Source organism: Gordionus sp. m RMFG-2023, chromosome 2 (genome assembly GCF_954871325.1).
Source record: "Gordionus sp. m RMFG-2023 chromosome 2, tfGorSpeb1-WG-v2, whole genome shotgun sequence".
NCBI lineage: Eukaryota > Metazoa > Nematomorpha > Gordioida > Chordodea > Parachordodidae > Gordionus > Gordionus sp. m RMFG-2023.
Window position 1 is genome coordinate 53888996 of NC_088776.1, and position 12097 is coordinate 53901092.

A 12097-nucleotide genomic window follows, 5' to 3' on the forward strand; every position below is an offset into this window, starting at 1 on the left:
TTTCATCCCATTCTTAGATATTTTTTTATCGCAAATAAGAACGGTTTTTAAATAAAAACATGTCTTTAGCAATCTACAAATTTAATTACATAAGTCCCTTCTTCGTTTTCAGATGCCACTATTGGTAAAAAATATTTAGCAAAATTTTATTTCTTGATATTGATATTGAAATCAATTTAATCAGTGAATTCATATTGAAGTATAAATATTTACTTGTTATTTAACTGAGCATGCTATTGATGAGCAATCGGCCTAAGGAAATCTAGGCTCAATTTCCAAATATTATGAAGTTGTGTTGTTTTATATTATTGCATGTTTGCCTTTTACAACATATACGAATGAAAGGACCTTTTCTAATTTGAGAGGGTTGAAAGCTTATTTACGAAATATTACTTCCATTTCGGTTTTATAGTATTTAATAAATATTTTGTATAATGTTGTATTTGATAAGAAGTTATAAAAACTTGTTTTTAAATTATTTTCTAGTCAATATTTTATACACACTACAATTAGTATTGTAAATAAAAAAAAATTATTCTATTTATATTGAGAATTTAAGCAGAGGCTAGTTTTTAAAATAGAATAGCTCAAACATATGACCAGCCGAAGGTCGGGAAAAAACTGGTTGAAGGTCAGCTAAGAGAGGTTTGGGGGCTTTCGCCATCCAAAAGGATTTTACCCCTCATAGGAAAATCCTGGATATGCCCTGAAACATTCAAATACTAAAGATGAGAGGAAAGGAGGGCTGATAAAGAAACTAAATTGAGAGAATATGAGGCCCTAAAAAGATTTAAATTTTTCGAAGGCCATAACGATTTCCTTATCAAATAAATAGATATGATAAGTGGAAATATATTAATATATGGTTCCAATTTGGTTAAGCATTTTGCTAACTCCAGACTAATTATGTGGACAGCAATATTTAAAGGATTTTATTGAATTTAGTCTTAATAAAGAAACGATGTAGATAACTAAATTCCTGGCTATACTTGCTTCCTCGGCTAGGAGAATTTTCTTGGTTGTTAGATTTTCGGAATAGGTCTAATACAAATGTAATCACAAGCGAAAGATACCCCTTTCAAAATAAATTAATGTTTAACTATCTGGCCTCTCCCCATGATTTAAATATATTTTATTTGTAGAAGACAATTTTTCCCCTCGAGACTAGGAATAGTGTAAACCCTGTGCAGTTAATTTATTCTTAAATAATTTCCAAACTAATGAATTTTGATATATTATATTTAAACCAAATTTTAATTTTAATAAGAAAAATTTTTTGGATAAATTTGAAATTTTTATATTAAAAAAAATTAAAAATCAACGTAAAAGGATTTGGAAAATTTGCTAGCACTTTAATTTTTAATGGATAATATTACCCCAGTCTCCCTTCACTTCTATACGAAAAAAATTCAAATTACAAATGAGTGTATATATAAAAATTTTCTTTTTCTTATAAAATAAAAGATAAGTTTAACATTAAATTAAAATGAAAAGCATTTAATTTCGTTTTTTTAAATAATGTTTGTTTAAAAGGTTAAATAAATATAATTTTTTTTTTTATTATGTAGAAAAAATAAAAATCAGGAAATGCATTTACATTTATCAAAAAAAGAAGATAAATTAGGATATTGGTTTAAAATTAAAAAAAAATTAGCTCTGAAATTATCTACCTTAAAACGTAAAATTCCTCATAAATTTATAATTTTATTTTATTTCTAAAAATATAATATTTATTTTTATTATCTATAAATACAACACAAAATTTATATATGAAAAAAAAGTTTAAAAAAAACCAACATTATATTATTTTCATAAACAGTTGATAGGTTAAAAAAACAGGTAAATAAGTTCGTGTAAAATTATATTATTTTTTAGATAGGGATTTTAAACTATTTTGTAGGAAAAGAAGAGTCTATAAAAAAAAAACTGGATATAACGACTCATAACTTTCTTTATATTATCGTTATCTCTTCCTGTAAGAAGAAATATTTGTAATTTTGAAATATTTTGGATTGTATGAAAATTGGATGGGCCAAAATTTAAAAAAATTTATAGTTTTTTTCGTTTTTTTACATTTTATTAATTTTTTTCTGTTATTTTTTAAAATATTCTTCTTTGATTTTTAATGAAAAAACTTCCTTTTGTTGAAAAAACTGTACCTTTCGCTTTCCCCCATTTTTTTTTATTCCATATGGGTTGGAATGCGTTTCGCCTATTAGACATTTTGCCTAAGACTTTTCATCTAAAGCTTTTTAGCCTAAGGAGTGCCAAACGCCAATAAGTAATAATTTAATCTATAGATTTTTTGCCTAAGCTAAAGGCGAAAAATCTTAGGCGAAATGTCTATAGACGAATCTCTTATATGCCATTATTATGTACTTTGTATAGTATATTGATTTGTACAATCTTTATTAATAAAATTAAATGAGTCGTATACCTCTTAGGTTTTAGGCTACTTAGTAGAATCTAAATCGCTGACTAAACAGGCTACTATTTAGAATCAGATCACATGACAGGACCTTACTTATTCTATAACATTGAAAAAGACATAAGCATATCAAATAGGTAATTTTTTTTTTAATATTTGCATTAATTCCAAATTTTTAATTTCAAAAATAAGAAAAGTAATAAACCAATTTTTCAAATACCATAACCAGTTAAAATACCTAAGGGGATATGACAAAAAATTGTTATTAAAATTGGAAGGTGATAGGAGGAGTAGTTTTAAATTAAATTTTTCCCAATTATATAGAATTTCCTTTTATTTTGCTATTTATAATTTGGAGGGGCGAGTGCCTGAGAAGGATTGAGGAGGATAGAGATATTATAATATTTTTGGGGGGTGGGGGGGGGGGAGTGGGGTCCAGAAGTCCCTAATAAAATTTATAATGAAAACTTAACCTAATAATGTTTTTTCACCTTATCATAGTAATCTGGCTGCCACCATGAACGGGGATGAATAATCGCTTATGATTGTCCATATTTTATAGGTTAGATATTAAAATTCATAATAATTTCGGAATCTGCAATTATTTAACCCTAATTCTTTTTATAAAATTTTCAGCCATTTTATGAGTATCTTTGTTACCCCAATTGTCATTTTTACTCATAATTTGAAAGCTAGTTCTTTATTATCAGATTAGCAAAAAATTTTACCAGAATTATAAAAATATAATACCTAAAATATTGACAATGTATAAATATTTTTTCGAAAAATTAAAAAAATTCAAATTACATGCTAGAATAGAGTCACTAGGTTTATATAATATTATTTTGACTATGATCTTAATTGAACCATTTTTTAAATTCGACCTAACTCGGGCTGAACAACAATATTATGATAGGAATATTGAATATAACATTAGAAAATGCATCTAATATAGAAATGGGTGCAGTTTAATATAACATTAGAAAATGCATCTAATATAGAAATGGGTGCAGTTTAATATAACATTAGAAAATGCATCTAATATAGAAATGGGTGCAGTTTATGTTTCTAAATTTACTAAGATCACAAGTCTAGGGTAAATTTATTTTACAACGAAAATGGACATTGTGTTTAAATGGACATGATTTTAATAATAATTATAATAATCACATACAGATTATCTATATTAAAGAAGATACCTTTTATTATAAATGCAAACATTTTACTTAGTCTCTTTTAATTAGATTAATTTTATTAATCTTGACTTTATTTAGCCTTTTCAATACACATATGCTCACATTTAAATGCCATTATACCAATTTATTTTTGAATCTCGTCGCAAACTAGTGCTTCACTCAGCGTCTACATGACAGGATTTTCACTGGATGCAAACCCCCCCTCAAAAACCTCAGCTAGTAATCTATCTATATTATAATAGGTCTATTATTATATTATAAATAATTAAAGCAAACTTTATTCACATATAATTCAAAAATGCAGTAGATAACATTCTAAATAATTTTACCCTACCCCCCAACTGATGCCTACCCCCTACTCCCTTTTACGATATTTGGATGCAAACTGTTCCTCCCCCCCCCCCGCTCATGTAGACTCTGGCTTCACTATATTTCTAAAAAATTACTAAGCATGTCAAAATAGGTGAAAAATATTTTTATATATAGGAAATATTATGTTTATATGGGATGACAACTACCGTTTTTCGCATATAAGAAAGACACCTGGATCAATGTGTTCTATTATTCGTTTCACATATGAATTCAATTTTTTAAAGGACAACAAAGTATCTATTCAACTAGAGGTAAATCCCCCCCCTCAAGGACTTTATTTATAGGCCATATAACCCCGGACTCTTCTATTACGTATAAAAAAAATCAAATTACAAATGTTTTATAATAGTGTATATAGAAAAAATTTTTGTTTCTTATAAAAAAACGATAAGTTAAACTTTAAATTATAATAAAAAGAATTAGTCATTTATTTTTTGTAATAAAAAAAAATTTTATTTTAGATAGTTAAAATTAATACTAAAATAAAAATATATAAATCCCTAATATAAATCTAAGACCTTTATTTTCGATAATTTGTAGTTTAAAAAACATAAAAATCTGTAAGTGTACGTTTATACTTACACTTATTTTTCATCAGAAAAAAATATTTTCAAAATTAAACTTTTTAATTAAAAGTTTAAATAAATATAATAGTTTTTATTATGTAGAAAAACAAAATCAGAATGCATTTACATGTTTATCAAAAAAAAATAAAATAAATTAGGATATTTGTTTAAAATTAAAAAAAAAATTAGCTCTGAAATTTAAAATCTTTAAACATAAAATTCCTCATAAATATATTATTTTATTTTATTTCTAAAACTATAATATTTTTTTTAATTATCTAATAGATACAACACAAAATTTAAATATGAAAAAAAAGTAAAAAAAAAAATAACATATATTATTTTCATAAACAGTATAATTATGTTATTTTTTGGATTGGGATTTCTATTTATTTTAGAGGAAAAGAAGAGTTGCTTATAAAGAAAATTTGCAAATAGCCGCTCATAACTTTCTTCATATCTCTTGCTGTATGAAATATTTGCATTTAATTTTTGACTAGTATGAAAAAGGGATAAGCCAAAATTTAAAAAAATTTATAGTTTTTTTCGTTTTTTTACATTCAATTTTTCTTTATTTTTATTATAAATATTTTTCGTTGCTATTTTATGAAAAAACGTATCCTTTTGTTGAAAAAATTTTTTTCTCCCCTTTTTTATGCCTAATATTATTGGTGGAAAGCGTTTCGCATATAGACATTTTGCTTAGCACTTTTCGATTATATTTTTTGTCTAGGACTTTTCGACTATAGCTTTTTCGTTTAAGGAGTGCCAATAAACGCCAATAAGTAACAATTTGGCCTGTAGTTTTTTTTACCTAAGCTATTATCAAAAGTCTTAGGCAAAATTCTATAGACGAATCTCTTGTATACCTTTATTATGTTCTTTGTTTACTATATTGATTTGTACAATCTTTATTCAGAAAATTAAATGAGTAGTATACTTCTCAATTTTTTTATATTTATAGCTATAGGAATTAATTAAAAAATTTTAATTTGGGCCAAGCATAAATTTAGGAGATATAGCATTTTAATCATTAGTCAAAAATCCTGAATCTTTTTTCTTCAAGGGCTTTGATTAATAGTTCTATGATATTTTTCCATTTTTTAATCATTATCTTTACATGTATTTTGTGATACTCATTTTATAAATAAAATAAAAAATTTAAAAGGCATAGACATGAAGGCAAGCTCTTTATGATAACCTTTATATTAATGCCTTCAAACCATTATAAACAACCAAGCAAGGAGCCTTTGTAAAAACTGTAATTCCGCTTTAATTCAAATCAAGTGTATGAATGATTCAATTATGAATTTTTTTGTTATTTATATTGAGTTACTGTAGAGGAAACAGGGAATGGGGAGATATTTTTCGTTCAAACCTTAATAATTTTAACATTAATAGATTAATCTGAATTAGTGAAACATCTTCTGAATCCCAAAAGTATAGGTTATTTGAAATAATTAATATATATTTTATAAAGATATTTGCTTAGAAAATTGTATTTAAATAAAAAAATATTTTTTGTCCCAACCATGACAGACTCTGTGTACGTTGGGGCACACATTTGTGATAGTTGGGACAATCGTGAAATAGAGGTCTAAATAAATTTAAAAATTTTAAATCAGTAATCAAGTAAGATTAGAAACTATAATACATTTGATTTTATTAATAATATTGAAATTCATAACCAATAACTATATTAAAAAAATTTTAGAAAGATTTAGGAAATTTATTTTGGTAAAAAAACAATTGTAAAAAATTTTTTTTATTTAAACATAGGCATAGTGAAAGATATGTATTTAATTATATTTATTGCACATAAAAAAATTATCAAATTTTACACAACTTTCGCGTGCCCATCCAACATTAGTATATGATAAAATGAGCTAAAATGTGGTGTTCCAAATATACTATGACCAACTATGATAGAGTTAGCTTTATAAATATCATCAAAAATCATATTATTTCATTTTAATTGGTACTGAAAGTTTGTCAGATTGGAAAATAGGGTTTAAACTTTCCTAAGATCTATTTATTAAGATTTTTGAAGTTCTATTTATAAATATAAAGGATAAAGTTTGCTAATATTTTTTATTACTTTTGGTATGCCAAAACACATTTTATTCTGTAAAAATTAAAATACTAAATATTTTTTAGCCAATTATGATGCAATTATCTATGTTACGCTCAAATTTCTAGTCTTATATGAAAGAAAATATTATTTTAACGATAACATTCCATAAAAGAATGAGAAAAGTCTTGTTATTGTTCCAATAAAATCCCTAAAAACTGTCCTGTGAAAGGCGGATACCCCTTCCCATTAAATTAGTGTTATATATAATCTCTCACCATGATGTAAATCTATTTTAGAAGACAATTTTTTTCCCTAGGATATAGCATAATAAAAATATCTAAATAAAATTTAGAAGAAATTTAGAACTACTAGCTTGTCTAGGGCAACTAACATTTTTAGGTTAGAACAAATTTTTCTGGGTGATATATATAATATAGGTGAAACAGGCAAATTTAATATATTTGACAATTTATTTCCATTTATTTATTAATTAATATTAAATTTGAAAATCAACGTGAAGGATTTAGAAAATTTGCTTCATAGCACTTTAATTTTTTTGGACAATATAACCCAGGTCTCGCTACTCTACTATTACTTTAAAAAAAACTTAAATACAAATTATTTTACCTATAATTAGATACATTTTCATTTTCTTATAAAAAAAATGAGTTTAACTTTAAATTAAAATGAAAAGGATTTAGTTTCAGTTTTTTTTTAATAAAAAAATTTATTTAAGATATTTAAAATAAATACTATAATAAAAAAAATTTAAATCCCTAAAATAAATATAAGATCTTTATTTTCGGTTATTTGTAGTAATAAAATAATAATAGGAAAGTGTACGATTGTACTTAAACTTAGTATTTATCAAAATATATATACATAAATTTAGATGTTTGTTCAAAAGGTTAAATAAATATAATATTCTTTTTTTAATTTGTAGAAAAAATAAAAATTAGGAAATGCACTTACACGTTTATCAAAAAAAATAAGATAAATTATAAATATTTGTTTAAAATTAAAAAAAATTAGTTCTGAAATTTAAAATCTTATGGGTTGGAATGCGTTTCGCTTATACCTATTTTGTCTAATACTTTTCGCCTATAGTTTTTCTCCTAAGGAGAGCCAATACGACATTAAGTAACAATTTTGCCTAAAGATATTTTTTAAAAACCTATTAGGAAAAATATTTAGGCGAAATGTCTATAGACGAATCTCTTCTATACCATTATTATGTACTTTGTTTATTATATTGATTTGTACAATCTATATTCAGAAGATTAAATTAGAATACACTTAAAAACTGAATTGACTTTTACTTTATTGGCTATATAGTTGAAGCTATATGGCTGACTAAGCAGACGACTATTTAGAAATAGACTGACACGATTTTATTCTATAACGTTGAAAAAACCAGTCTATTCCTAAAATTGATAGGTGTGTTAAGTATGACATAAGCATATCAAAGTAGCTAATATTTTTTTTAAATATTTTCTAATTCCAAATTTTTATTTTCAAAAATAAGAATAGTAAAAAACCAATTTTTCAAATACCGTTACGCTTTAAAAACCTATCACAGGTAGGGGATATGACAAAAAATTGTTATTAAAATTGGAAAGTAATAGACGAGGAGTAGTTTTAAATTAAATTTCTCTCAATAGATTATAATTTCCTCTTATTTTGCTGGGTCGAGTGCCTGAGAAAGATTGAGGAGGATAGAGATATTATAATTTGCTTATGGGGGGGGGGGGGAGGGGGGGGAAGGGGGGGGGGATGCAGAAGTCCCAAATAAAATTTATAATGAAATCTTACCTAATAATGTTTTCTCACCTTATCAAAATATGTCTACCTCACTTATTGATTGTCCATATTTTATAGATTATTTATTAAAATTATAAGGTTGAAAGTTGAAATTATTTAACCCTAATCCTTTTTATAAAATTTACAGCCATTCCCTGAGTATCCTTACCCCAATAATAAGTAATAGGCATAATCTGTTAATATTGTATTGCTAGTTCTTTATTTTCAGATTAGAAGAAAATTATAACAGAATTAAATAATTATACCTACAAATAAAAATACATTACTTAAAAAATTTCTAAGACAATGAAAAAATATTTTTTTGAAAGGTTATATTCAAATTAATATTTTTTTGAAATTGTTTTTAAAATATAAGATTAATCAACTTATAATTTCTATAAATTATTTTTAAAATATTATTTTTACAATTTTATTATAAAAAGATTTTGGGTGTTTTTTAAAAATTTTAATTAAAATATATTTGTATTTAATTTTTTTGATTCTTAAATATATATTATGAGGAGCTTATTTGGTCGTCATAACGCGAAGATATATCTCATATCGATAAATATTTATGTGATTTTATTGGCATGTCATGAAGAATTGGATTGGAAAAAGGACACTTCTAGAATAAAAGGTTTATATAAAGCAAATACTAGAGCTATTCTATTTATAATAAATGAACTCATTTATAAAAACACTTCTTTATTTTCCATTTATATTTAAAATACTTAAAAAAGCCTTATTGAATAAATATTTCCAATTATAATATTAAATCAAATTTTTATGTAGATAAAAAATTGTGATCCGAGTTATAATCTAAATAATGTTAGCCATAAATTTTCTATGGGGAGGGGGGGAGGGGATAATTTTTTTATATTGAAATCTTTTTTTGAGCATTAAAAATGTATTAAAACTAATCATCATATAATAATTTATTAAAACTAATCATATTTAAAAATTTGATAATTTCGCACACAAATAATAAAATATTAGAAAATTCTTAATATTAAGAGCGAATATAATACGGTATGTAAATCACATAAAATATTGGAATGTAAATAACAAATTAAACATTTTATAATGATTTAAAAAGTTAATCAAAATATATCATAAATGAAAATTTAATTATATTTGCAATTGCCTTATTTTTTAATAATTTGTTCTGTGTTGGAGAATCTCGAAGAGTAAAGTTAGTCAATTTAATCATTTTAAGATTTCATACTTTTGATATATATTTTTAATCTCTGTACCGTAGAAAAGGTCCTCTCATTTATGCTTGTATTAATTGCTATCTTGCCAAAATATAAACTAATGCTAATATATTTGATAAATTTATTTAATATATTTTAAAGCTTGGAGGATTATCTACAAAAATAAATCTTTCATATCATAAAATTAATTGATATTTAGATACATTTTTATCTTGGATAAATAATTTAGCTAACGATTTAATTTTTAAAATCAAGATTTGATATTTCCTCAGATCAGAGGGAATCTGATATTTTATTTGAAATTTGGATAGAGCCATTTATTACACAAATCGTTTATTGATATAAGTCAAAATTAAATCCAAAAATAGAATAAAAAACGGTTATTTTCTCTACTTTAATATTGGAGCAATTTGTTTGTCAATGAATGTCAATTGCAAATCTCAAAATTATATAATTTTGCTTTCCCTTCAACAAACATTATTTCGAGAACTTTCTAATAAATTATTATCACGGTTTTATAGGTGTAATATAATAATAGTGCGATTCTTATAACTTCAGTGAAATCCATTTTTTTAATATCATAGAATATTTGAATAATAAATAATTTATTAATATATTCCAATAAAAAAATCGGTCATACCAAATCTAATAGTATATCAACTTCAGATAAAATATCTGTTTAAGTTGATCCTAATATTACTCCAAGGGAATACAAAATAGGCTCCTCTAGATCCATAAAATGCTGAAACAGCTTGATATTGAAGGTTCCTTCTTGGCATGCATGCTTTTATTTTTCTCCTGTTCTACAAGAAAAATCGGAAATACCTATATTAAGAAAACTTTATATATTTGAATGTCTGAACATTTTATATACTCTAGAGATAAATTAAAAAGAATTTTTTGGTTGATAAAATTTTCTTATATTCATCAGTGTTTAAGTTAAATAATAAAAAAATAAATAAACTTTAGATATTTGTGAGATAAAAATTAATATACAAGAAATAAATAATTAAATTAATTTTAACTTTTTGCTAATATTTAAAATAGAATATAATCTATTTAAAAGAATACTTTTCAATTCACAATATATGGAACCTTTTTATATTTTTTCAAAATGTCTTGCCACAAAGGGGGGAGGGATTTATTTCCTTCTCCCAACCCCTGCTGGCTACGCGCCTTAACGCTCTTATATTTTTTCAAAAAATTTTACTACGGGGGGATTTCTCCTCTCCCCGCCTCTGGCTACCCTGCTTTAAATTAAATAATGATGAGCTAGATTTAGATTAATAAAAATTTATTTATATATTTGATTATATTTTATTCTTATAAAATACATTTTATTTACTCATACATCTCTAATTTTAAAATTTTCATAACATCATCACTTTCATTCAAAACGTTCTTTGGTAAAATATTAAACATAGAATTAGTTCCTTTTCATTGGTCACTATATAGGTCTTAACCTCTTCCTCCTCAACATCATTATATTATACTTGTTCGTATCATCCAGATAATTTAAGAATTCAATAATTTGATATCATTAACCCTTCTAATTAATATATGGATGAATATATTAATATCTGGAAAGCTAATATACAACCTCCTCTAGTCATAAAATATTAAAACTCAGTTACATTTTAATCGATTACTTTTAAAAAACAGCATTGCTACAATGAATATAAACAGCAATCCTACAGGAGAGATTTGGGGCATGAATGGATAGAAGAACTTCCTTTTCGTAAACTTGTTAATATCTTATCAGAAGAACAATTAAAAGTAACAATTTTAGGTGTTCGAGTTAGAACTTAGTCAAATTTATCAGGATGGTAATATATTAGACTCTTTTGTTTAAAGATAAACAATACAAGATTAAATAATATCTATATAATTAAAAAAAAAAAACTATAAAAAATCATATTTTTCAAAAATACAATAATTTCTTCTATTAGTGTACCTATTGAGCGTTGTTTAGCTTTGTTAAGAATTTAAGTAGACATTGATGATTTTCGGGTTCAAATATATAAAATTTGCAACTTTGAAAATCAAATAAAAAAAATTATAAATTTTTTTAATGCCATTTTAATTGATTGAAATATATAGATTTAAAATTTATTTTGTGTACTTTTTTATAAAAATAATCAAAGAGTGACTAAGAAGCTATTCTCTTTTTTTAAATTTTAATTGAGAGCATGCTTTTAAAAACTCAGTAGCTTATATAGTAGAACTGCTTTTGAAAAGTTAAAAAAATATATATAAGTTTTCTTTTTTTTATATAATTTCTTATTTATTGCTAGTAATCACCAAAGCATAATTTAAATTCCCTTTTGGGAAAATTATAAGTATTAAATTTGTATTTATATTGTTTTTAATTACTTATTTCGCCATTGTTTACATTTTCGCAACATAAACAATACTATTCTACTCTTATAGGATAAAATAATTAATAG